The sequence below is a fragment of the Vulpes lagopus genome, chromosome 14 (assembly GCF_018345385.1).
Source record: "Vulpes lagopus strain Blue_001 chromosome 14, ASM1834538v1, whole genome shotgun sequence".
Lineage (NCBI taxonomy): Eukaryota > Metazoa > Chordata > Mammalia > Carnivora > Canidae > Vulpes > Vulpes lagopus.
The window spans coordinates 4,142,650-4,168,782 of record NC_054837.1 but is presented as its reverse complement, the minus strand read 5'-3'; the positions used below and the strand labels follow the sequence as shown (position 1 = coordinate 4,168,782).

The 26,133-nt window shown below is 37.8% G+C and overlaps 1 long non-coding RNA gene across 1 annotated transcript in view; it reads right to left on the bottom strand.

Annotated features, from left to right (window-relative positions):
• Positions 1-26,133, bottom strand: part of LOC121475656 — a 114,653-nt gene that overhangs the window by 60,666 nt on the left and 27,854 nt on the right. Inside the window, exon 2 of the long non-coding RNA XR_005983790.1 lies at positions 24,477-24,546. This is a non-coding gene — a long non-coding RNA (uncharacterized LOC121475656). The remainder of the gene's footprint in view (positions 1-24,476; positions 24,547-26,133) is intronic.

Here is a 26,133-nt window from a genome sequence, read left to right as displayed (position 1 = left end):
AAACACTCCACATGATTCAGTTTGGGAGTGAAACTGAACCCTTGTCTACTAAGCCACATGATGGGCACATGACCTCGGCCCAGCTAATCAGAATGTCTGATCCGAGCTATTAAGAAAGGCACTCTTTGTGGTTGCATGTCCATACTTGGTTGCTGGCCATCCAGCCATGTGAAGAGAGCCACTGGATAAAGAGGTGACTTACTGATGGAATTCTGTTAAGACCTTGAATCCCAGCCATACTTGAGGAAATGTATCCTTGGACTTTTAATGACATGGCCCCAAAGACTCAAATATTTTTTCTCTTATTTTTTTACATATGCTATTTTGAGTATGTTTTTTATCATTTCCAACTGAAAGGTTTCCAGTGATTATACCTATTTCTGTATTGCCTTTTAGAGTCTGAAGGAATTTATTCTCTGCTTCCATGAGAATGGGATCCATTTGGACCCTTTCAAATAGAAAAAAGCTATGTAAAGCATGTGGGTATGCTTTTACCTAGTCCAGTTATTCAACTTATGGACTGGAGAATCAGGTTGGCCAGAAAAGACTGGAAAAAATATCAAGAAATAAGTTTTAATTTAAAAAATCTTCAATAAATCAATGTCAATTTTAACTTTACAATAGTCAAAAATAGAACCATCTTTAAAAGGTACACTTAAGGATATGATTTCCGAATTCATAGAGCAAGAGATCATGTAGACTAGCTGCCTTGAGCTCAGATCATAAAGCATTATCATGATAAATTTTATTTTATTTTTTTTTCAAAGATTTTATTTATTTATTCATGAGAGACACAGAGAGAGAGAGAGCGGCAGAGACACAGGCAGAGGGAGAAGCAGGCTCCATGCAGGGAGCCTGATGTGGGACTCGATCCGGCGACTCCAGAATCACACCCTGGACAGAAGACAGGCGCTAAATCACTGAGCCACCCAGGGATCCCTCATGATAAATTTTAAATCGAACAGGAACTTCTCCCTCTCCTTCTACCTTTTTCCCCTGACTTGTGCTATCTCGTTCACTCTCTCATTTTCAAATAAATAAATAAAATCTAAAGAAAAAAATAGAAGTGCATTGGAATTTAGTTGTAGGTCTAAAAAAAAATCCTTGAGGATGGAATACAGGAGTATGGAGATAAATTTTTAATGAGCAAGAGGAATGAGAAATAAAGAATACACTTCTCAACTCTGCACCCCACCTCCATCCCCATCTGTATATCTTTACAATAAGTAATCCTCATCCAGCTGTATGTGTTGGGCAAAGAAAGGATAGGAGAATGGGGTTGGTGACTTCAAGGCTCTTTACAGTGTCACTTAGGACTCTCTCCTGTAGGAACAATTCGAAAGCTTCTATTCAGCAGAGGCTTTGCTATCAACCCCCCGCCTATGAACAATTTTGCTCTCCACCCATCCATCCTCTAAAAATCACTGATATTAACACAATCATTATCCTTGAGAAATTGAGGCAGAGACTGCTTTAAATGCCTCCCAGAAAAACTCACCATGAGACTATGGCAGAGATGAAATTAATATCCCTTTATCCCCGTTGTACGTCTTCCTATACGACTCTTGCATCATTCATTCCTTCCTAACTTTGTTGTCTCTCAAACTTCCTTGTAGCCTTAGATATCCAGAGGATAAGGAAGAAAAGGATGACCTGGGAAGATGGAAGTCTGGCTCTACAGTCACTTCTAAGCAGTCCATTGTGACGAGAGCCATGCACGGCGTGCAAGGTCGTAATACCCACAATTGTACCTCAAACTCATGTGAGGGCCCACATTTTCATCACCTGTGCCCAGTTCTCCCAGTTTATGGCAGTCCTTTCATTTCCCTGAACTATGAGAGGGTTTCATGACCTTGGAGTAGTCTCTATTTTATTGTGTGTATAGGACAGTCTTCTACTTCATTCATTTTTTCACAGCGGATCACATTTTTCGTTAAATATGTATGTGTGGACGGACTTGCCAGTACTCCTGTGTCTATGAGTGAGTGATGGGTCTGCATCTACTGCGGTTTCTCCTGAAGGCTTCCTTAAGCTTTGCACAATAGCACAAACAAATGCAACGCTCTACAGTTTCGGAGCAGACCATCCTCTCCGGAGTAGTCACAGACCTCATAAAGCTAATTAGGAACATCAAGAAAACCAGTATTTAGTAAAACCGCCGTTGTGGCCCAACCATCCCGTGTGGCTGAGTGGTCATTTGCTAAATTACTCAGGTAACGACCTGGTCCTGAGTCTTATAGAGAACAAAATAAGGCTAGGGAGCTGAGATGGAAAAAGGAGGTGAGAAGTTTATATAGGGATTAGTTCAAAAGTAAAAGGAAAGGAAAATTTAAAAAAAAAAAAAAAAAGGCAAAGGAAAAGAAAAGCAGTCCCGTGAGATAAAAGGGAAATTACTGATGTGTGTGAAAACACTCCTCTAGTATTTTCCCGCGTGTCCATGTACAAACATGAGAGAGAGATGTGAGGAAATCTGTTTCTTTTTATGGTTGACTCTTCTGTGTGTGTCGTGGGATTTTCTGGCTACATCTGAGCTAAATATTATGGCAAATAGCAGAAGACAGTAGTTACTGCCTCTGATTGTCTGTGAACTGGGTGGGCAGGAACGTTTCATTTCATAAATCATTTCAGCTCGCTGCTCTAATTCCACAGCACGGAGAAGCTCAACTCAGCCCAAGAGAGAAAACCCTGCTCTGTGACTTTTCTTCTTATTTCACTGCTTTCTAGTCCTGATAGATGTCTGGTGCTAATGATCAGGGTTTTTTTTTTTTTTTTTTTTTTTTTAAGGATTTTCAAAATCTCTTTATTGTTCTTCTTTTGAAGCAGGTTGTTCTGTTTTCCCATTTTATGTTCTTTCTCGCCGGGGATGCTTGGTACCAAAGCAAGGAGATACCCTGTTTCCTTCCTTCATTTCTGCTTATTTCTAGCACAGTCTCTATCAATGAAATAATGCTATATTATTTTCTTGCTGATTGCTTAATGTTCATAGTTCCAAATTCCAGCCAAGGTCCTGAAGTGGTTTTGCCCTTATTTCAGATTTCCTGCTAAAGACATTCTATTACAGCTTTGCAAATAAGTACCTCCCCGGCCTCCAGTCGCTCTAAAGGTAATTATGTAATTTAAATAAACGCCCTTTGCCAATCCCGTTTCCTCCCCTTGAGGAGACCAGGGAAGCAGTCTGCCTCCTAGTTCAGGTTTCTCCTCATTTTCCTTAAATGATCCTTCAACCGAGAGGTAACGTTAGGTAAGTCATCTGTAACGTGTCACCAGGGCAAGCATGGAACGCACTTGGTGGGACAATATAAAGCGAGTAAAAAAAAAGGGGGGGTTTTGTTTAACAGCTAGTGACAGTGAGTATTGTTTTATAATGGACTTCCTGCTGGGGTGAGAAATTTAAATCAGATCTTGAGACTCTACAATGTGATTAATCCTAACCCAGAGCTGTGGTCTCCTGTCCAGCCAGGAGCTACCGGATTCCCAACACCATCATCTCTGCCTTGGGGTAAATAGTTAAAGAGCATTTCCCTTCAGTTCTTTGTAGATGCCAATCCTACCTTCTCCCCCAGCATCTTATTTTATTTTTATTTTTAAAAGATGTATTTATTTAACAGAGAGCACAAGCAGGGGGGAGCAGCAGAGGGAGAGGGAGAAGCAGACTCCCCACTGAGCAGGGAGCCCAACAGGGGGCTGAGATCATGACCTGAGCCAAAGGCAGGTGTTTCACCCACTGAGCCACCCAGGTGCCCCTCTCCTAGCATTTTAATAAGTCCCTCACATCCATTACTGACCTCATACTTAGAATTGGTTAGTAGAAATTAATCCTCAAATATCAAATGGAAAGAAAGTACCTTTTATACTTAGACAAAAACTTCTAATTCCTCTTGGTAATAACTGAGATGAACAGAACCCCAGGGGTGCTGTTAATATGTAAACAGCTTCTTGTGCTAAGTGAGCTTTCCTTGGTTTTAGTCCATGGGTTTCCAATTGGATGTTCATAAAAATATTTAATTTGTTTAATTTCTTAATTCCTTCCCAAACCATGCAAATCACACTATACACTTAACCTCCGTGAACTGATTTCAAGAGATGATAGAAAAACATGTTTTTTTTTTTTTTTTTTTAAATTTTATTTATTTATGATAGTCATACAGAGAGAAAGAGAGAGAGGCAGAGACACAGGCAGAGGGAGAAGCAGGCTCCATGCGCCGGGAGCCTGATGTGGGATTCGATCCCGGGTCTCCAGGATCGCGCCCTGGGCCAAAGGCAGGCGCCAAACCGCTGCGCCACCCAGGGATCCCGAAAAACATGTTTATTAGTGTGAGATTAATGTGACTTTCTATGTATCTTGATTTAAGAAAAAATGTTTGGGGGCAGCTGGGTGGCTCAGGTGGTGGAACATCTGGCTCCGGCTCAGGTCATGATCTCAGGGTCCTGGGATTGAGCCCCGCATCGGGCTCCCTGCTCATGGAGGAGTCTGCTTCTCCCTCTGCCTCTGCCCCCAGCTCGTAATCTCTCTCTGTCTCTCTCTGTGTCAAATAAATAAATGAATAATCTTAAAAAAAAAAAAAAGAAAAGAAAAGAAAAGAAAAGTGTCTGAATTAAACCAATATAAGACTGAGTCCCTAGACAAAAACTAGGAGGTAACAGAATTGGACTCAAGTAGGAAGTTACACTTCCGAAATACTTCATTTAATTAAATTTAAATAGTTTGGGTAAGCATGGACCTACATAATTAAAGATGAAATTCTTTTTTTTTTTCCAGAAATGTCATTTATTCTTTAAGTCTCTCCATGGAATCCATGGTTTGAAATATCTTTTATCTACTAAACAGCACTTATTAAAGAATAATTCATCTTTTCATTTTCATTAACTGAAAAAAATAACTACCATGAAGAAATTTCTATTTCTTTTCTTTTTTTTATAATAAATTTATTTTTTATTGGTGTTCAATTTGCCAACATACAGAATAACACCCAGTGCTCATCCCGTCAAGTGCCCCCCTCAGTGCCCGTCACCCAGTCACCCCCACCCCCGCCCTCCTCCCCTTCCACCACCCCTAGTTCGTTTCCCAGAGTTAGGAGTCTTTATGTTCTGTCTCCCTTTCTGATATTTCCCACGCATTTCTTCTCCCTTCCCTTATATTCCCTTTCACTATTATTTATATTCCCCAAATGAATGAGAACATATAATGTTTGTCCTTCTCCGATTGACTTACTTCACTCAGCATAATACCCTCCAGTAAAGATGGAAATTCTTAATTTAATTATTACAAACCAGATAAAACAAAACAAAACAAAACAAAAACAAAAAAACCCTAAGATGAACATAGCACCTGCTGGGTTCATTTGCCCTGCAATTCATTCTCAGGAAACTGATGTGATGAATCACAAAATAGAAATGAATGGATGGTTCATCTTAGGTTAGGCTTAATCCTTAATCAGAATTCCTGCCTGGGATTTTAGAACACAAACAATAGGAAGCATCTCTCAGCCTCTCTCTGGTGGCAAGGCTGTGACATAGAACAGATCTTCCAGTCACTTAGCGGCCGCCTGAGTCAGGAAGGAGAGGGGAGACTGCGTGCTGCCCCTTATGCCTGAGCTGCCCCCACCCTCACTGCTGGGTTCCTTGGGGTTTGTTACACACACCAATATCCACCCCCTAAACCTAAGCTGGTTTGATTGGGATTTCTGTCACTTCCAAGAAATGAGTTCTAATAAAAGAACCATAATATGTATTTTTGCAGACTTTGTAAAAAGAAAAAAAATACACATATAGTTATGCTTATCATATACTTTCTACCTTTTTCTATTGAATTAGGTTCTGGGTATTCCGGGAACATAATCCCATGAACAGGAAATTTAGTTAAGGAAACTATGAGTTGTGGAAAGAAAATATTGCCCTTCCCAAATGATATAACTTGCAGAGAGGAGCTTTTCACATTCATCTTCTCTTTCCTGAGTCTATTATTTTCTCTTTTATTGTTAGTTGTGTTTCCCGACCCCCTTCACACCAAAGCAAGAACACCCACCATAGGTACAGTGGCCTAAGGGCAGCTTTTTTAGGAAAAGAACCGAGAAGGGCAGAGTAGACCAGGATTTGAAAAAAAAAAAAAAAGTAAAAAAAAAAAAAAAAAAAAAAGACAAGGGAGGAGAAGGAAAAAAGGTGGCACAGAAGCGATGAGGGGAGGCAGGTAGTAGACACATAACACACAAACTATTTTTTCTTCTGAATTGCTATAAGCTATATATCAGCTATAATATGCTGCCCATTTTGGGTTTCCTTGGCTACCTTCCCCAGCTCTGGCCAATTTGTAGGTGTACATGGTTGTGCAAGTGCATCAGGGCACAAGCAGTGGGGTAAACAGCTTCTTGTGCTAAGTGGGCAGAAGGGTGAAATGTGATCGGAAACTCAGCTACCAACTGTATGGATTTAAAAGCCAGAGAAAATGCTCTGCAGTTATTTCGAACCAATGGTGCTCGACAGAGGTTTCCGATGCACAGTAGCACTGACCTTCTCTTGACCGAGGACAGGGGAGAAAAGAAGCAAGGGGTTTGCTCCATGGTCCTTAGTGATTTTTAAGCCTCGTGCTTTTGATTTTCTCCAGTGTCTGGCTAAATGGAATAACAACAGAAGAAAATTCTATTTTGAAATATTTTGCTTTAATCTTATAATTAGGGTTCAAGTTCTTTGAGATTAATGAGGATGTAATTCCTCCTAATAAAAAGGGTCATAGTAGTGGCAGTTGTAACGGTGGTCCTAGTTAAAATTGTGAATAATAGGAAGAGCTAACTCGGAATGAGCACACATGTGCCAAGCACCATGCAAAGACATGTAGATAAGTTATTTCATGTAAACTCTAGCAGATAAGGTCTGTCTTATTCCCCTCATTTCACCCATGAGGAAAGAGACTGAGAGGTTAGTAGCTATAGTCATGGCAGTTATACTTACGATGGCAGTCATGGTTGTAGCAACTAACATCTCCTTAGTACTCGGTATTGGATAACAAAAGCTCAAGTGTTGTCTCATTAAATCCTTACAAAAATACCATGAGTCAAGACCAATGTATCTATTTCTATGTTCTGGGGATTATAAACTTCTTTCTTTCTCCCTTGTTAGGAAAAATAAGAGCACTGTATTAAACTCACTCGTCAATGACACAACTCATTCAAAATTTAGAAATATTCAAATGTAAAATTAAATCTATCATTAGGCCAAGGGATAAGGTACTGTTTCTGTCCTCAGATAGAGAAACTGAGCCTTAGTGATTTTAAAAACATGTCCAAATTCACACACACTGCACTAGTACCAAGGCTGGGATTTAAACCCAAGTCAGCCCAGCGTGGAATCTGCATACAGCGGCCTTGGTTTTGAGAAATCAGAAGGAGTGTCTCATATTTACCTTGGTTCTCTGTCTCCAGTGCAAAGCATCAGCCAGAAAGAGTTAAGGAAAGGAGTCAGGGGCTCTATCTTCACAATTTCTTGTATCCATAAACTTATAAATCAAATGGATATCCCAAATCGAAATGAACAGTGAATTGCAGGCAGCCTCTGTGGCCCATTACTCCAGAATCTTTAAACACAAGTTCTCTCAGTAGCAAGATTATTGCCTGAATAATTGACTCTGCTCTCCACTTCCCGTTGCCTTGAAAAGTCAACAATTAACTGGATGTCTTGGCTCTTTGCCTAATTGAGCAGTGATATTTCTAAGACATAATCTCCATATTGTGACAGTCATTTCTTTACCAGTATGTTATGCCACAAACAAAGACGGTTGGGGAAGTTAAATAATAGTGTTTGGGTGTAGTTTTAGTTATGCCATGCCACTTTGTTATATGACCCAATTCTGGCTAACATTTTCTCAGGCAGTTATTTCCTGTGCATTTCCGGAGGTATCCACAACCAGCCTTTTTTTTTTTTTTTTTTTTTTTTTTAAGAGAATGGTAGTTAAAATAATAGAGCTTTTAAGGAATCAGAAGTTTAGTGATTAGGATTGTGGCCAGTGGGTCTATTTCCTGCTATCTGTGAGACTATAGAAGGTAAAATTCCTTCCTAATTATTGCAAAAACAAACATCCTTGCAATTTTTTTCTCTCTCTCTCTCTCTAGCAGATTGATAAGGGAAAGGCTCAGCAGAACACAGCGCTCCAGAAACAACTGGATGCCATTGTGCTTTAAGAGAAACAAAACAGGAAACCAAGCAAGAAAACCAATCTTGATTTCCTCACACAAACAGACAGGAGAAACATGTTTGGATAGTGTGATGCAATCAAAGGTTTGCTGTATCACAACAAAGAGGCCTGCATATGATCAAACTTCTGAACATTCTCTTACAAAAGATATTTGGAACCAGTATTATTTATTTTCCTATAGATCTTGAGTGAAAAAGCGTAGATCTTTAGAAGGAGCTGGTTCATAATGAGGAACAGTTTCGAGCACACACAAGATAAAAGGGCTCAACATTTCAAACTAACAGAGCTCAAGTTTTGTGCCTGAAAGGGCAATGAGATTTTATCAAAGTGTACATGAAAACATTAACCATGTCTTTATGTCTTTGGGAATGCATAGGACGGCAACCTCTCTTTTTTATGGGACTCCAACCTTTCTTATGTATAAAGAAACGCCAGCTTAATAAGAATTATATCCAGTTCATTCAAGCTTATTATCATTGTGCTGTCCCAAACTTTCTCCTGCTCCATCCCCTCCTTCAGCATCATCTTTTGCTGATAACTCATGCCTCCCTTGAGCCAGACCCAGGGGACTTGGATGGTCTGTCCTTGAGCATGGAACAGCAACTATGTAGCACTGCTGAGGCAAGGCTTAGATATGCAAAAAGATTTCTAAAGTTGAGGTGATAATTGAAGAGTAATAAGGATAACAAATGTCAGTGCCATAGTCTTAGGGGATGAAAACTCTCGCCCTTTATGCATGTCGGGTAGAATCCTGGGTGTAACAGGTTGTGTTGGTGTAGCACAAACTTGGTTTTCCGGCCACCCAGCCCTTGATCTTCTTCCTCTTGGTGACCACAGACCCACTCTCCCCCTGAGGAACCACCCTTTCCTCTCAGCACGGGTGCTTGGAATAAGACTTACACACGCTGAGAATCTGGGGACCAGCACAGGACCTCGGCCTACACCAGGGTTTTTGTTGATTTGTGGCTTTCCACTGATCGACACGGTGTCTGGCACATACAAGGAATTTAATATTGTTCTGGGGATTTTAAGTAAAGAGGAAGATGCATGTTCTACTCTAGGAACATTCTAGTAAAGAAAAAATAGATAAAGAAAATGCAACATGAGCTTTTGAAGACCAGGTGGAGGAATTCGAATCATAAGGTCCTTTACTTGTGCTTGTCCTACTCTTAGGCCATTAAGGGGCCCTGGACCTGTGTCTCGCTTCATGTCAGTCGCAATGGCTCTGCTTACTTTGCACTATGAAGGTATCCCCTGGCCCTGAAACTGGCCCTAAAGCATCTCCTTTCTTCTGCTGGGCGGCATCTGCGCCCGTCTCCTGCTGCTGCTGGCGTTATGCTCTATGGTGCCTTCCCACAGGTCACGGGGGCGTTCACTGGGAAAATGCTGCTGCACATTATCAATGAAGGAATGGGAACTTCATCAATCACGAGGAATGTTTCAATGCCCCTGGTCTTATAAAGCCAACAGGAATCTTCTACTGTGAATCTTAAATTGACTTGCAGAACGCAAGTTCACCGGGTGTGGGAATCCTTTCTCTGAATAGGGTCTAGCTAGGAAAATACTATGCAGGTCAACTTAATTGTTTATTGAGTGTTGCCTAGTGCTATGCTTATTGATTTGGGGACTTAAAAAGAAATGTTCCTGTCATTCATACCTTAATAGTTCAAACCTTTGACACCAGAACAAATGAACCAAAAAAAACCCAAACAAACAAACAAAAAAAACCCAAGTCAACAAATGATACAGTACATTGGTGGTCTCTAATGTTTATTTGTGGGACTGATCAGAGCAATTTAAAAAAATTAATTGAATATAAAAGGTAAAATTATCTTTAATTCTTGTTTATTATAAACAACTTTTATAAATAATCAATTTTTATTACAAACGTTTTTATATTATAAATAATTTTATCTTTTATCCGACATAAATACTAGTTATGTTATAACCATTTAATATATTGATTTGTGACAGTTAATACCTACTCCTGAAATGTGAGTGTCACATTTTTAAAGGAGATTACCAAAGAAATAAGAGAGATCACGTTTTATCTAATTTCACTGAAAGTAATACGTGATCCAAGGTTATAGCCACAAAATGGCAGGAAGTAGATGCCATTGCCTAAAATTCTCAAGTTACGGAAGGGGAGTCAAAAATGTAAGAACTTGAAATCACATTTTTAATGTAATCTAGACTATCTGATTGTTGACATTCGTTCAGTAATTACCAGCACAGATTACTTTAGTTTGTACTCTGATGATCAGATTCTGAGAATACTGTCAGAGGACTGATGCTAACTCCTCCTCCTCCCTGTGCTTCTGTACTTAGGATTCTTCTTCATCCCTCTTTCATGCTAACTCCTTCCCACAATGCTCTTAATAGAAAGTCATAAAAGTAACTCTAGTTTTAATGAGGTTTTTAGCACAAGGTCTCATCCATACTTTTTAGGAACATCCCTTCTTGGCAGAAATGTTCTACCCATGTTCTAGAAGAATCAGCTCTGCTGATTAGAGGATCTATCACTCCTGACTCTCACTAGATTACTCCAAGTTAATAGAAAGATGTTCCAGGTACAACAATAAGACTGATCAAATGTTCAATCCATGAGTGGATTTATAGCACATGAGCGAAGGAGTTTCTTTGTTTTCTTTTTTTTTTAAATATATTTTTTTAAGGATTTTATTTATTTATTTCTGAGAATACACAGAGAGGAGAGAGAGAAGCAGAGACACAGGCAGAGGGAGAAGCAGGCGCCATGCAAGGAGCTTGATGTGGGACTGGATCCAGGGTCTCCAGGATTAGGCCCTGGGCCTGGGCCGAAGGAGGCACTTAACCACTTGAGCCACCCGGGCTGCCCCTGAGGGAGTTTCTTTGTTTTCTCTGGTCTCCTATGGGGTGGCTTCTGCAGTCATTCTCATGTTACATACTCACTTTTTGGTGTTCTCACTCATCTTTACCGGATTATTCCAGCTAGTTCCTGACATACAACATTCTAAACCCTAGAACTAAACGTTTCTCCTTCAATCTGCTGCTTTTTTGAGCAATCGAAAATTGTAACTCTGAAATTCAGTGGAAATGACAAACTTCCCATAAAGAATCTCATGTCTCCCCTACTCAACTGTTGGAACCACAAACCTTCAGAATCCCCCTCCAATAATTTTACTTCACATGTATCTAGAAACACCGACTAGTTCTCTCCTCTCCGAGGATGCTAGAGAGAAGATTGTCATTTTTTCTAAGAAGTTTACAGAAAGCCCTATGAGGAATAAATTCAAAATTCTGGCCACATATTTGCGTGGTTATGGCAGTGACAATTAGCAGATAAATGAGTCACCAGTTGGCTTATGTCTTACTTGCAGCACGCCTACGTGGCACAATTTGATAGTCACAGAAAAAAACACTGTGTTGGTCTGCCTAGCGTGTGAATTACTGCAAAATGGGTGACCTTGCAAATGATAATGCAGTTAGGGAAACAGGTTTCTCCTCTCTAAAAAATGCAATGAACTCTGAGACTAAACTTGTGCCCTTAAGAGATGTATGTGTGTGCACACGCACCCACATGTGCATGCCAACAGATCTGCCTATCAAGAACAAGATTAAAGAGGAGCTTTTCAAGGGGACCACAAGGGAGTGCTCTGTGGGATTTGGAGTGCCAAAGGACATGGGGAGAGGTGTATCAGCCCAAACTGAGGAGCTTAGTCCTGGGGAAGTGTCCTTTGGGAGGTAGTGGGGTCTGGAGGACAACCAGCAGCGGTGGGCCTGGGTTTGCAATACCTCAGGGTGCAAACTCACAGACAAGACTTACAGAAATGAGAGCTTTCCCAGAAAGCTCAAACCTAAGCTCAAGCAAGTGAATTCAAGAACCAAGGATCCTCTTGAGACTGTCTTCACTGATGAGTATCCAGCTTCGTGGGTGTCTTTATATTAGACTTTGCAAAAGTTGTAGTTACTTAGAAACTCTTCTTTAATTTTCTTCCTTCAACACCCTAAGTCCCTGCAGTTAGTAAACCCATCAGGGAAGTTTGATACACGTCAACAATGCCGTGAGACAGGGATGTGGCCGCTGAAAAATGAATCCAGAAGGGAGGATGTCTTTAGGGCGGAATCTACATTCTTTTTGAGGGGGATCACACACAGATGTGGAAATCTAATGAAGTAAAGCTTCTTCCTATTTACTGATGCTCATTTCCTGATACACGTCATCATATCTAGTTCTCTGAGATGCTCTACAACATCTTATCTGTGTGATTTATTATTTCTATTTTGAAGGCATGACATATGAAGCTTAGGGAAATTGGTGGCTTTCCCCAAGTCCCAGAATTGGAAAGAAAATGGGAAAGATGGCATAATCTTGGTTTATTTAGCCCCATTCCCTGTTTTTTTATAACACTGTGATTATGTTTTAGTTTGGGAAGAGATTTACAAATTACATTCATAGTTATTTTAAATTGTTCTGTTTCCTATATGATTCTAGGTCTTGCATAAGTTACATTAGTGACCTTTTTTTAAAAAGAAAATGTTTATTTGAGATAAAGAGAGAGAGAGAACAGGGGGAGGGATAGAGGGAGAGAGAGAATCTCAAGCAGACTCCACGCTGAGCACAAAGCCGAACTCAGGCTAGATCTCATGACCCTGAGATCATGACGTGAGCCAAAACCAAGAGTTTGATGTTTAACCAACTGAGCCACCCATGTGCCCCACATTAGTGAGCTTTATATCTAGATAGTTTACAGAAACAGGTAAATCCTTATACAAGTTCAAAATAAAGTAGATCAAGATTGATTTGATTTTTAAATTATTTACTCCCTCTACTGGTGACTTTTTGAAGTGATGTAAGTGCAATAAAACTAAGTTGAGTGACTTCCTTACATCAAACTCTCAAGACAGAATTAATATTCCATCTATGAAAGTATATATTTTATGAGTTAGCATACTGTTACCACATTACCACACCTCTTTCTTGCTATTGTTATAGAAATTCTTTAAAGATTTGTTAACTTTTTTGGAAAAGAAAATTTACATTTATTAGAAAATGAATTTCTTCTATAGTTAGCCAAATATGATTTATGTTTGTTTAATTTCAATGTTTTTATCTTTTTCTAAAAATATTTTTTTTGAGAGAGCACACAAGTGGCAGGGGGAGTAGCAGAGGGAGAGGGAGACTCTCCACAGAGCAGGGATCCCAACATTGGACTCGATCCCAGGACCCTGAGATCATGACCTGAGCCAAAGGCAAATGCTTCACTGACTGAGCCACCCAGGCACCCCTGTATTTGTCTTCTGATATTGTATACGTTTTTGCTTCTAACTATGTGATGAGTTTTAGGTTGAACAGGTTGTGAAATAAGGATTCAGGTAAATGATACAGGCTCATGACAGGTTTAGAGGTAGGAAAGAGAACTTGATATACCAAGGAAAAGAAGACGAACAGAAAGTTTTAAGAAAAGGAGCATGAATAGGATCTAGCAATATGGATAAGTTGGAAAGCTTCAGCTTCAGCCAAATAAATAACTCATATCCCTCCACATTCAAGGGACACACAGGAGACGTCAGAGCATCAGAAAGAATGTATGCATCTCCTCAACTGAACTGACTTCTCGGTGGTAGTGTACGATGACCAACAACATTTTATAGTTTTACTCTATGTGTGTTTGTGTTGCGGGGCTATAGGTGTACTATGGTATGTATGTGTGTGTCATACGTGGTGTGCATGTGGAGTAGTGTGTGTTGGTGGAGTGGGTATATGTGATGTGTGGTATGTGTGTGCTGTGAATGTATGTGATATGGGGTGTGCATGTTGGGTGTGTGTGTGGCATGGGGGATGCTGGTGTGTATGTGTGTAGTGTGTGTGTGGTGTGTGTGCAGCATGTGTGTGTTCATGAAGAATGCATATGATGTATGTGGTGTACATGTGTTATGTGTATACAGTATGTGGTGTGTATGTGAGGTATTTGTGTGATGTGTGATATGTGTGTGTGGGGTGTGTGTGTGTTAGTGGAGTGTGTGTGAGGTGTCTGGTGTGGGTGTTGTGTGTATGTGGTATGTGGCATGTGTGCAATGCACATGGTGTGTGCGTGTGTGATGGTGGGAGGAAGAGGAAGGCTGTATGAGGGGAAGTGCTGCGTTCCAAGTGTGTGACACAATTGGAAGTGCTGTGACACAATTGTGTCATTTCTGTGGTTTATCCAGACTTCAGTAGAATGAATTAGGATATAAAAATTGCTCACCTGTGACCAACTTGATGCCCTAGAAAGTTTATGAAAGTTTTGCCCTGTGGCTTTCTAGGCTCACAGGAGAGGAATAGTGTGTTTCTCTGCCCTGCGCTGAATACTCCTCAGCGATCTCAGAAGGTGTTCGGTGAGTGTAACTGTGTCTCAAGCTACTACAAGTACACAGACACTCGTTTTATGATTTTCCCCTTATTGTGGCACATTTGAACCTATGGCATGTGGGTACTACCAACACACTGTGTCTTCTTAACCTTCACAGCTCTATGTCAAAGTCATAGAAAGAGCTCTGGCGTGGCACCCACAGACTGACTGAATGAACGATGGCACACTCCATGGCAACCATGATTCTCGCCTAGAGGTTTAGTTTTTTGCTCAAGAAATTGGCAATTTTACAGTCATTTTCAATTGTGATGTCTTTTTTCTGCTTTCCATTCTTTCTAGACACTCTAATCTAGGAATTAGACTTCTTCACCAGGCATCTTAGTAAACGTTGCAACCAAATCAAGTATGAAATACTAATAGTTGCCATGCATACAGGACAGGGGAAGTAGCTTTGCATGATTGTTGGAAGCTGAGGACTGAGTCCTGTAGACATGGGATGGAATCCTGGCCAGACATCCACTTCCTGGCCATTTTGCTTTCAATAAGTTAATTAGTTATATATGTTGTATAATGTGTAAATGATTTGATGTGCATAAAATACCCAGACCAGTGATTGGTACAGAAATAGTAATGCTCAATTACTATTATCATTATTATTATAGAAGAACATCAACTCCATTCATAAGTTATAGAAAGTTGAATGAAAATTAGCCCCAATGTACAACATTGCACTAAACAAATTAGCAAAACTTTGTTTGCAAATGACGACGCTGTCTGATAAGATAGGTAGCCTTGCCTATGAGACACCTGATTCTTCTAAAAAGCAACATAACAAGGAAAAATACTCTGTTTCTTGGCCTAACAACTATATTTGTCATAATATACCCCAAGATTAAAACCAAAGGCAGCCAAGAAGCTATAAAAAGGCACATTCACAACATAATAACTTGGGCTAGAGAAAAATTGGAGACAGACTGAGTGTCTAACAAGAGAAGAATGTTAAAATGTGAACATTACAGTAAAATGAGATAGCATACAGACGTTACAATGACATTTCTGAAAATGCTTTAATGTGGTCATAAAACGTTTATTAAAGTGTCCTCTAGCCCATGCATGGGTTTAGCATGCGCCCCAAATTAAGTCTATCAGAGCAAAATGTTCCCTTATCTTGGTAACAGCTTCGAGGGTGTGCCCCTGGCTAAAGCAGGCCCAATTAGAGCAAACTTTTGAGCTGTTGCTGGAAATGTTGGAACAAAACTCTCTTCTTAGATGCAGGAAAAGAGCCTCTTTTTTGGCTACTTTGGGGAGAGGGTATGAAGCCTGGAACTGATGCTGCTGGATTTGGTGTCACACCTGAGCAGAGTTAGTATGAGGATAAAGCCTACAGAAGGAAGCAGATCTCAGAAATAGAGGTGCATGCAACCAAAGCCCGGTTGAATCTCTGGTTTGTGCTGAAACCCACCTCATCCTCGGGACTTTTCAGTTCTATAGGCAGTAATTTCCTGGCTTTGTTTCAGCCAGATTAAGTCGGGTTTACTGACCCTCGAAATATAATAAATTCTAAGTGATATGCTGTGTGTTATAACACAAGGAAGGGGAAAAAGTATGAATCAACATTGTATTGCATGGAGTGTTCTCAATTGTGCATATTCACAGAAAACACTGGTAAATACATAAGATATCTATTTGATGATCAGCTTTATATATATTTTTTACCTTTTATGAATTTTTCCAGATTTCATAATGGTCATATATATTACATTCATTATCTAAGATAAAATACTTACCAGGTTTGATGGTAATAGGGTACAGTAATAATATAATATTTTTCTTCTGAAGCATTATGATACACACATAGATAAGTAAATAATTCACTTCTGGTCACAAACAAGATGTTTAAGATAATTATTCTGGGAGCTAATCTTCTCTTTCCTTAAAGCTATTTGCTATAGATGAAGGGTTCAGACATACCATTTTATTTGATTAAAATTTGAATGGTATACACGTTTAAGTGGTATTAGAGAGACAGAAATACCCCTTTTAAATTGTGCAGTGGGCCGGTCAGCCTGCATAGTCCGGCTAGCCCTGACAAGTCCTTACTGGGAGCCCCATTCCTGGTGCTGAATCAAAAGTTAACATTCGGAGTAGCATTTCACTATGTGTTTCTTAGATGGTTTTATGACTCATCAGCAATTAACCATTCTAACATCCTTTAAGCTTTTTTTTTTTTTTTTTCCACGCAGGGAAACTAAATCTACAATTCTAAAAGCAAAAACAAAAACAAATCCCTTTTTGTAAGGTCAGATTTTCAAACAATAGCAATGGTATTTCTTGTTCCATTCTTATTTGCCTATCTATGATAGGAATTTTTTTCACGTCTGTATCTTTTCCTTTTGACCTTAACAGATTTCATTTCAAGAATCTTGCATTGAAAAACATCCATAAAGAAAGATGTTTGCTTGATTAGAAAAGCATATTATCAAAAGGCAGAAAAACAACTAAAAAGCAGCCCGCATATGCAGTATTGCCCTGAGTCTGCAATGAGTGTGTGAAGAGTGATTTAAGTCCCCTTTCTCAACTTGAGATAACAAGATGGAAAATGGGAATGGACTGGCAATATACTGCTCAGGCACACACTGAAGGGGGTCCTAGGCCTTCTAAAGTCTAGGTCAAGCTCCCAAACACGGAAACCACAGAGAGTTAATGATAATTGAGATCATATGTTTCTTATCAAAGCTTCCTCAAGAAAAGCAGCTTAAGGGAAAATTCATAAATATGTGTCTTGACCGCAGTCTACCAATCCCCTTCCGCATTGGTGCCTTCGGCTAATTTGTTGACTTAATTACCCAAGGCACAGGAAGGTTAAACAGAGTGATAATCTGATTTTCTCTGATTGCTGATCACTGCAAAAAGTGGCCCATAGGATGCAAAAATAAACCTAGAACCTTAGGCTATGTCAAATGGAGAGGTGAGGCAATTATCTAGATAATTCAGGCTAAGTTGACTGTTTACAGTAATCAAGTTATCTGGATAAGTACTCAACCTACACTCTGTCTACCGGAAAGCAGTTTTAATCACATCATGGGGTCTGATTAAATGGGTTGTTTGTTATATCTAAATTTAGTGTGAACTATTTATGTTTTAATAGTCAAATTCATAAAGAAAAAACTATTACACTATCCTGTGAAAATATCCCAAATGATAGGGATAACATTTTATCCAAATGAAGAATGAGTGCTTATCTTTATGGAAGTGGAAAACAGGAGACCACAGAAAGGAAATAACACATGGGAAAAATAGATTTACTGTGTTGAGTCTAATGTGAAGGCCTGTATAAGAAGTGAGGTAAGAGAAGTTAAAGATGGTATAAGAAATGGGAAGTTGTCCCAGACCATATCCATTGGAAATCTATATTCTGAAGATCTCTGATTGTCAAGGAGCATGAAAAAAATCTTTAAATAGAAAGAAGAAAATCAGTTACCTTTTTTTGTTGTTGCTTATGAAATACTTGCTCACATTAGAAGTTTTAGAGAATACAGAAAATCATACCAAAGTCACAATCCAGACAATATCACTCTTAATGTTGTTATGAATGTGCTGTACTGTGTAATAATATACGGGCTATGTGAGCCTCTGGATCAAACCTGGCATAATTTTTAATTACATAGGTCAATTTAAAAATTGGAATTGTACTGCACATACTGTTTTGCAGCATGCATGTTTTGCTAGATGATATTTTAGGTGTCTTCCTATGTCCATAAATATATAAATATAGTATCATTTTAATTCTCTTATATGAGCTCAACATAAATCTAACCACTATTTTTGGACATTTAAATTGTTTCCAATTGTCTTATAAACAACTCTGTGTTTGAAAACCATGCACCCTTGCATACTTACCTGAGTTTTCCTCCCTGTAGATGAAATTCCTTGAAATGGAATTGCTGGGTAAAGGAAATGCACATTTTTATGGCCTTTGATATATATCGGTCAACTAAATACCATACACTTTCAGGACTTCTTAATGGCACAAGCTGGGTACAAGAGTGCTTGTTTTCCTATAGTCTGTCATCCCTAAGTAGACATCTTTATTTAAAATTATTTTGTGGTTTTGCAATTTGATACATATAAAATTCAAATTTTGGCTATCTTCTTTGATTTTTTTTTAAAAATGAATTGTTATAATTTATTTTCTATTTCTATTGCTTCCTTTGTGAATGACCTACATATATCTTTCCATGTTATTTTTTCCTTTTGGAATATTTCTTCTTTTTCTGACTTATAAGAGTTCATTATTATAGTCAGAACATCAAACCTTTATGACTATTTTGCAAATAACTTTCTCAATTTTTAATTTGCCTTATAATATTTTACTTATGTTTTTCAGCATAAAAGCTTGCCAAATTTATGTAATCAAACTTATGAAGTTTTCCTCAGTGGTGTCTCCCTTTACTTTTTTCTTAGAATGTCTTCCACTTCTAGATTCACACATATATATTTTATGCAGCCCATTTTATTATTATTTTAAAATTTAAATATTTAATCAATTTGGAAGATAAAGTTCATCATCAAGAAAGTAAAACTACAGTTAAGGTAATTCTGATTCTACTGGTTGTGATTTTCCTTCTGGTTCTTCAAAAGTTGATTTGATACACATAAGACAGGCACATCAAGGCACATAGGTCCTGCCTGAGGCAACACTGAAGCTGTTGTGGGGATCTCAGAGAACACTTAGCTCAAAGACTGAAATTCAGAACACCTAGCATGAAAGAAAAATCACAAAAAAGTTCCAAGAACAAACATCAAGTTCTGTGCAAAGAATTAAAAATTAAATTTGCATGCTTCCATGAATATGGGATGTTAGAAGACAATGGAGAAAAGCAGTCTAAATTCTGACATAAAATCATGTCCAACTAGATCCTTCACTCAGCCAGACTAGCATTCAAGTCTGAGCACAGAATAAAGATCTTTTTTTCATACAAGAAGAGATTCAGACATTTTGCATTTTGTGGATATTTTCGTAGAAAGTTATGTGAAATGTTTCAGCAAAATAAGAGTAAAAAATAGAGTTCATTTGATCTAAGAAGCAAAGGTTTCATCCCAGAAAAACTTGTAATGGGAAGATCTAGTTAATGACTGAGCAGCAGGGCAAGGACAGCCAGCTGACTAGAACAGAGGAAGGGAGGGCTTTAGGAGGAAGGTCTGTAAGGAAAAGATTGTATATGAAATGACCAATGGAAAAAATGATAGGTTAGAGAATTGTAAGGAAAAAATAGTTCATGATAAAGGCAATTACTGAAATGAATTAAATAGAGAACGTTAGAAATTTCTAGAACAAGAAATTTTTGTTTCAACCAAAAAACACATTCAAATGAAGCATAATTTTAAGCAACTGATGAGGCATAAGAAAGAAAAGTTCATGTGGCACTAATGCTGGGAACAGTCTCCTTTGATTTGCCCAATAGTAGTGGCAATGGAACTGTAAATCGAAAATGTAATTCTAGAGTGTGACTTGACCCAATTTATCATACTATTTACATGGTCATAATAGTGAAATCCTACAATCACTCTCCAACTTTTAGAGCCAAATTTATAGAAAAGATGTATATCAAGACTTTATGTAGTTGTCAGGTGGAATGAAAGTGCTCATAATTTTGATAATGTACAAGTAAAAATGAAGTTGATTAAAAAAATGGGAAATAAAGAGAGGAAAGGAAGTTAAAACAGTGGGAGTGCTAATATCTTTATCTTACAAAGTAAAAATCAAATACTCTGGAAATTAATGGAATAAGAATCAGAAAAGGACAAACATTATATGGTCTCATTCATTTGGGGAATATAAAAATTAGTGAAAGAGAATAAAGGGAAAGGAGAGAAAATGAGTGAAAATATCAGTGAGGGGAACAGAACATGAGAGACACCTAACTCTGGGGAATGAACAAGGGGTAGCGGAAAGGGAGGTGGGCGGGGGGTGGGGGTGACTGGGTGATGGGCACTGAAGAGGGTACTTGGCGGGATGAGTACTGGGTGATATGCTATATGTTGGCAAATTGAACTCCAATTAAAAAAAAAAAAGAATCAGAGCTATAAGTATATTCAAGGTCATAAAGGTGACCAATAAAAAAAACAATCAAGCAAATATTAAACATTGATATGAATGAATACCCAAATGGGTGGGATGCAGCAAGTGAGTAAGATCTTTATTATCCATGTCAGAGAATCAATAGGTATTGACTAAAGTAAATAAAACAGTAAACAGAAGTCAAACCTGTATAGCTATCAAAGTAACAACCGCAAGAATTAAAAACAGAAGCAAATTGCAGGCTGTGGGCAGAGAGAGTGGCTGTGGTTTTTTATTATAAACTTTTCTGCAATGTTTGATTTATTATCAAGTGCCTATAGTTCTTTGGTAAAGCTCAGATCTAAAAATAAGAAAAGAAAATGTATTGGAAGGGTCTGAGAAAATCATTGGCGTGTTCTGAGAACGTGTTGCAGTATCAAAAAGTGTGTCATTAAAACATGTAAAAACTTTGCTGATTGAAAGGTATACAAACTGGCCATGCAAATGAAGTAAATGGGAGTGGGGTGTAATTGAGGAGTTTGACAGCCGAATGGCAGTAGCAGATAATTCTCCAAATTTTAGCTGAAAGCATGGATGTCCAGAATGAAGACTATTTCCTAGGCTCCCTTGCAGCTAGTGATGGTCTCGTAACTAAGTTCTGGGTAACTGTTTGTGAATGGGAATGATGTGTACAATACTCAAAATTGAGTCTCCATGGAAGACATGTGCTCATCACTTCCTCTTTTCTCCCTTCCAGCTGCCGGCAACAAATTATGAAGAAGAAAGGCAAGATTGGAAAGATTAAGTTCCTTGTTCAAGATCATCAGCAGTGAATAGAAGAGCTCTAAGTAAAACACAGGTATTCTGACACAAATTCTCCTCCAAGCATATAAGTCTGAATATTTTATGGCATTCTCCACTCCTACAATGATTTAGATTCTAATATTAATTTGTCAAATGTAAATTGGCTTTTGGATACATTAGGAATTTACTAAAAAAAGAATTCCTTTTTTATTAGAGGAGTTTATGGACTGAGATATTCAGGTTATCTAATAATACTTATTTTATGAGAAGATCTTTTTAAAAAATACTTTTCAAAAGCAAGTTGTGTTTCCAGGTTTTATCAGGCCAAAAATTTATATTGTGATTTTGATTATAATAATAATTAAAACTAGCACACACACTTAAGACAATCTTGAAAGAAGATCACTTTTGGAAGATTTACACCTCTCAGTTTCAAAACTTACTGCAAAGCTACAGTAATCAAGACTCTTTGGTACTGGTAAAAGGACAGAATTATAAATTAATGGAATAGAATTGAGAGAAATAAACCCAACATGGTCAATTAATTTTTGACAAGGGTACCATGGGCATTCAGTAGGAAAGAATAGGCTTTTCAACAAATGATGCTAGGATAACTGGATATCTCCATGCAGAAGAATTAAATTGGATTCCTATCTCACGGAATAGTCAAAAATTAATTCAAAATGGAATAAAGACCTACATGCAAGGACTAGAGCTATAAAACTCTTAGAAGAAAACATGAGAGTACATCTTTGAAATCTAAGATTAGACAATATTTTTTTAGATGAGACACCAAAACACCAGCAACTAAAGAAAAAAATAGAGAAGCTGGATAAATACTTCCAAGAATGTGAAAAGAATATCTGCAGAATGGGAGAAAATACTTGAAAATCCAATATCTTGATGACAGGGTGTTATACTATATGTTGACAAATTGAATTTAAATTAAAAAATTAAAAATCTGATGACAGTTTCCAGAATATGAAAAAAAAGTATATAACTTAACAATAAAGGACAAATAACCCAATCAATAAATGAGCAAAGGATGTAAATAGACATTCTTTTTCCAAGATTAGCCAACAAACCCAACAAAAGATGCTTAATATCATTAGAGAAAATGCATATTGAAACCATGAGATACCAATTCATATCCACTAGGATAAGTATAATCAAAATGATAGGTGATTACAGGTGTTGTGAGGATGTGGAAAAATTGGGATCCCGATAGATTATAGGCTGGAATGTAAAATGGTGCAGCCACTTTGGAAAACAATCTAGCAGTTCCTCAAAGACTAAAACAGAGCCTCTATATGCCTCAACAATTCTATTTCTAGGTATATATTATACCAAAGAGAATCAAAAAATATATGTTCACACAAAAATTTGTATATGAATGCTCATAGCAGCATTATTCAAAAGAGCCAAAAAGTAGAATCAATCCAAATATCCACTATGTGATGAGTGGATACACAAAATGCAGTCTATTCAGACTCTGGAATATTGTTCAATCATAAGAAAAAATGAAGTGCTGAGTCAGGCTACCACACAGATGAATCCTCCAAAACATGTAAAGTGAAAGGAGCCAATCACAAAAGGCCACATATCGTGTGATCCCATTTATACAGAAAATAAACAAGGGTCCAGGGGATGGTGGCGGAACGTGGGGATCTAGGTAATGCTGACGGGTATGGAGTTTCATGTTTGGGTGATGAAAGTGCTGTGGAATTAGTGATTATGGGCTATACCACTTTGTTTGTTTACCACTCAGTTGTACACTTTACAAAGGTGAATTTTATGGTATGTGAATTATATCTTTAAAAAACACTCACTAGGGATCCCTGGGTGGTGCAGCGGTTTGGCGCCTGCCTTTGACCCAGGGCGCGATCCTGGAGACCCGGGATCGAATCCCATGTCGGGCTCCCGGTGCATGGAGCCTGCTTCTCCCTCTGCCTGTGTCTCTGCCCCTCTCTCTCTCTCTCTGTGACTATCATAAATAAATAAAAAATTTAAAAATAAATAAATAAATAAACCACCCTTGACCTTCAGTACATTTAAAAAAAAAAACACTCACTAAATACACACACATATTAGGAACGAATTGGCATCTATTACTTTGATGGTCATTTTATTCTTCCAATCAACTTGAAGGAAGAATTACAGGGGATTCAGGTAAATCAAAGATTTACATTTAGTATTATCCAATTCAAGGTCATTTTGTTTCTTTCAGTGATCTTCCTCCCCATTACCATACGCTTTACCTTTTCCTTCAAAACTATAGCACTTTTTCCTTTTTAAACTCAAATGTAATTTGAGAGTAAAAGGTTCACATTAGCTTTAATGGCCATTCGTATAGACCTGCTGGCACCATTAACAAAAGGGAAGGATTCTGACACTTAGGGAAGACACTCTTATTTCCCTGCTCCTCAAAAAGCCAAAAGTAAGCCCTATTATTAGAGCTATTAGACCTGATTCACCATATGATTAATCACCCAAAAGGAGGCAAAAATTCAGCTGGGATTGCACCTAGTGTGTGGGTCAGAGGGCCCTTCCAGAGCTTGTTAAATAAAGGCTTCAAGCTTTTAATTTCCCCTTTTACAATAAACTTCCTTCTAATGTGCAGTAAAAATGTGAAGTTCAGGTGATGGCTCCTGTTGAAAGTAAGGTGATGGTCAAAATATCAGGCCTGTGAAATGGCAAAAACATTTTTTTTCTTCAAGGACACACCATTCTTCAAATTTCTCAAATGAGATAATGAAGGATAACCCTACATTTTATCCTTTTGATCTTTGCTCTGTTACAATTCTTCTGTCTTCCTGTTTCTTTCAGGAAAGAGAGAGAGACAGAGAGACAGAAAGAGAGAGAGGAAAGTAATGTGGTATTGCAAGGTCATGGTTTAAAAATATCTTGCATTTTCTCTAGGTCTAAAAATATCTATGATCGACTAAGCAACCAATTACTGTACATCCCAAATGCATGTTTTCACAGCTATTTTTAGGGGCAAGATTCAGTCACTACACATCCTGTCCATTCCAAACAACAGACAGACAGGGAGGGCAGCTAATGAGTAGGTAAGCAAATGACAATGTCTCCTTACTTTTGACTTTGCTTCCAAGACCCAAGTGGCTGCCTGGCCGTCTCCACTCTGGCGTCAAGCAGTCCCCCTGCTGTATGCAGACAATTTAAATTATTACAAGGCAATGTTACAAGTATGAACCCTGGCACAAAATAAAGTAATTACATTCAATTAGCAGTCCCCAAAGTGATGGCCCAATACTGAGGGCTTTAGATGTTGCCTTTTGTTGACATACAGAAGCCAGGTAATGAGCCAAACTTCAAAGTGTAAGGAGCTAAACTGCTGCTTAATTAGTGGAAACTAGTTCAGAAAACATGGCAAAAAAGAAAAAAAAATGCTCACAATTGTATTTTATTGTTGAATTTCAGACAATATGTCACATTTCCCAAATAACAACTACTGAATATCCAAATACAAAAATGATTTTCTGAGGAGAACATCACTGGAGTAAAGATGTTACATGAGTGGGTTTTTTTTTTTTGGGGGGGGGGCAGGAATTTATATAATTTGTTGTCATGTCTGTACCCATTTTGAGTTATCTTCTCCTTTTAACAAAAAGCTTTTCTTGTTTGAATTTTTGTAATTTAAATGGAATTATATCAGATTACATAAATACTTTCTAAATCCACTACTTGTCCCACAAATATCCTTTTGCAGAACACACTAAGTTTGTTGCTCTGAGGAACCATCCTGGACTCAAACATAGCCAGAAAATTTCTTATAAAGTAAGAAATATAGGGGAAACTAGCCTGGCTGATTACTAAACCATCATATTTTGGTTTCTTTACATGTGTGTTTTTTTCTGAATATAATTTATTGTCTGAAACAAATTATATGAAACCAAGTGGCATTGCCTCTTTGTGTCTTCAGACGGTTAATCAATAAACAGGTTGAAAAAAGGAATTAAATCTGAATTTCACTCATTATTGCCAACATACATTTCAGGTGAATCAGACATTTAAATAAAAAAAAATAAAATTAGCAACTAGGAGAAAATATGGGTTTAAGGAGAAATGCTGAAGAACTAACCATTATAAGACTGGCATTAAATTCAGGCTATAGAAGAAAATAAATGAATTTTATTTACTGTGATATTAAAAATTTTGACCTTAATACTTAAAATTCTCTATAATAAGAATAATAAAAATTTAAAAAGATAAATGACAAACTAAGAAAACATTTTTCATAAGTGCTACAAAGAACTGATCACTTTGCTATATAAAGAGAAACAACAAATTTAAAAATGGCCAACATCTCAATAGGAAAAAAGCAAATGAGCAAAAGATGGAACAGTCAGCAGGAAAGAACAAAATTCTTAAATATATGAGACAATTCGCTACTTCGTTTATGTTTAGACAAACGAAATGAAAACTAGGTACCATTTTTTTTTATCAGATTTGCAGTCAAATGATTTAAATGTTTTTTGGCATGCAGACAACCTGCACAATTAGTGGAACTGGTTCCATCTATAGAAGACAATTTTGAAATAGTGTCAAAATGTAAAATTCATAAGCCTTTGATATCTAGGAATTTTCCTACATAAGCATAGGACATGTGCAAAGATATTTTTTGCAGTATTATTTATAACAATAGAAAAGCAATGTAGATGTATAACAACAGAAGAATGGTTAAATAGAGTATATGTGGCTCAGTTCAAAGAACTACACTCACCTATTTC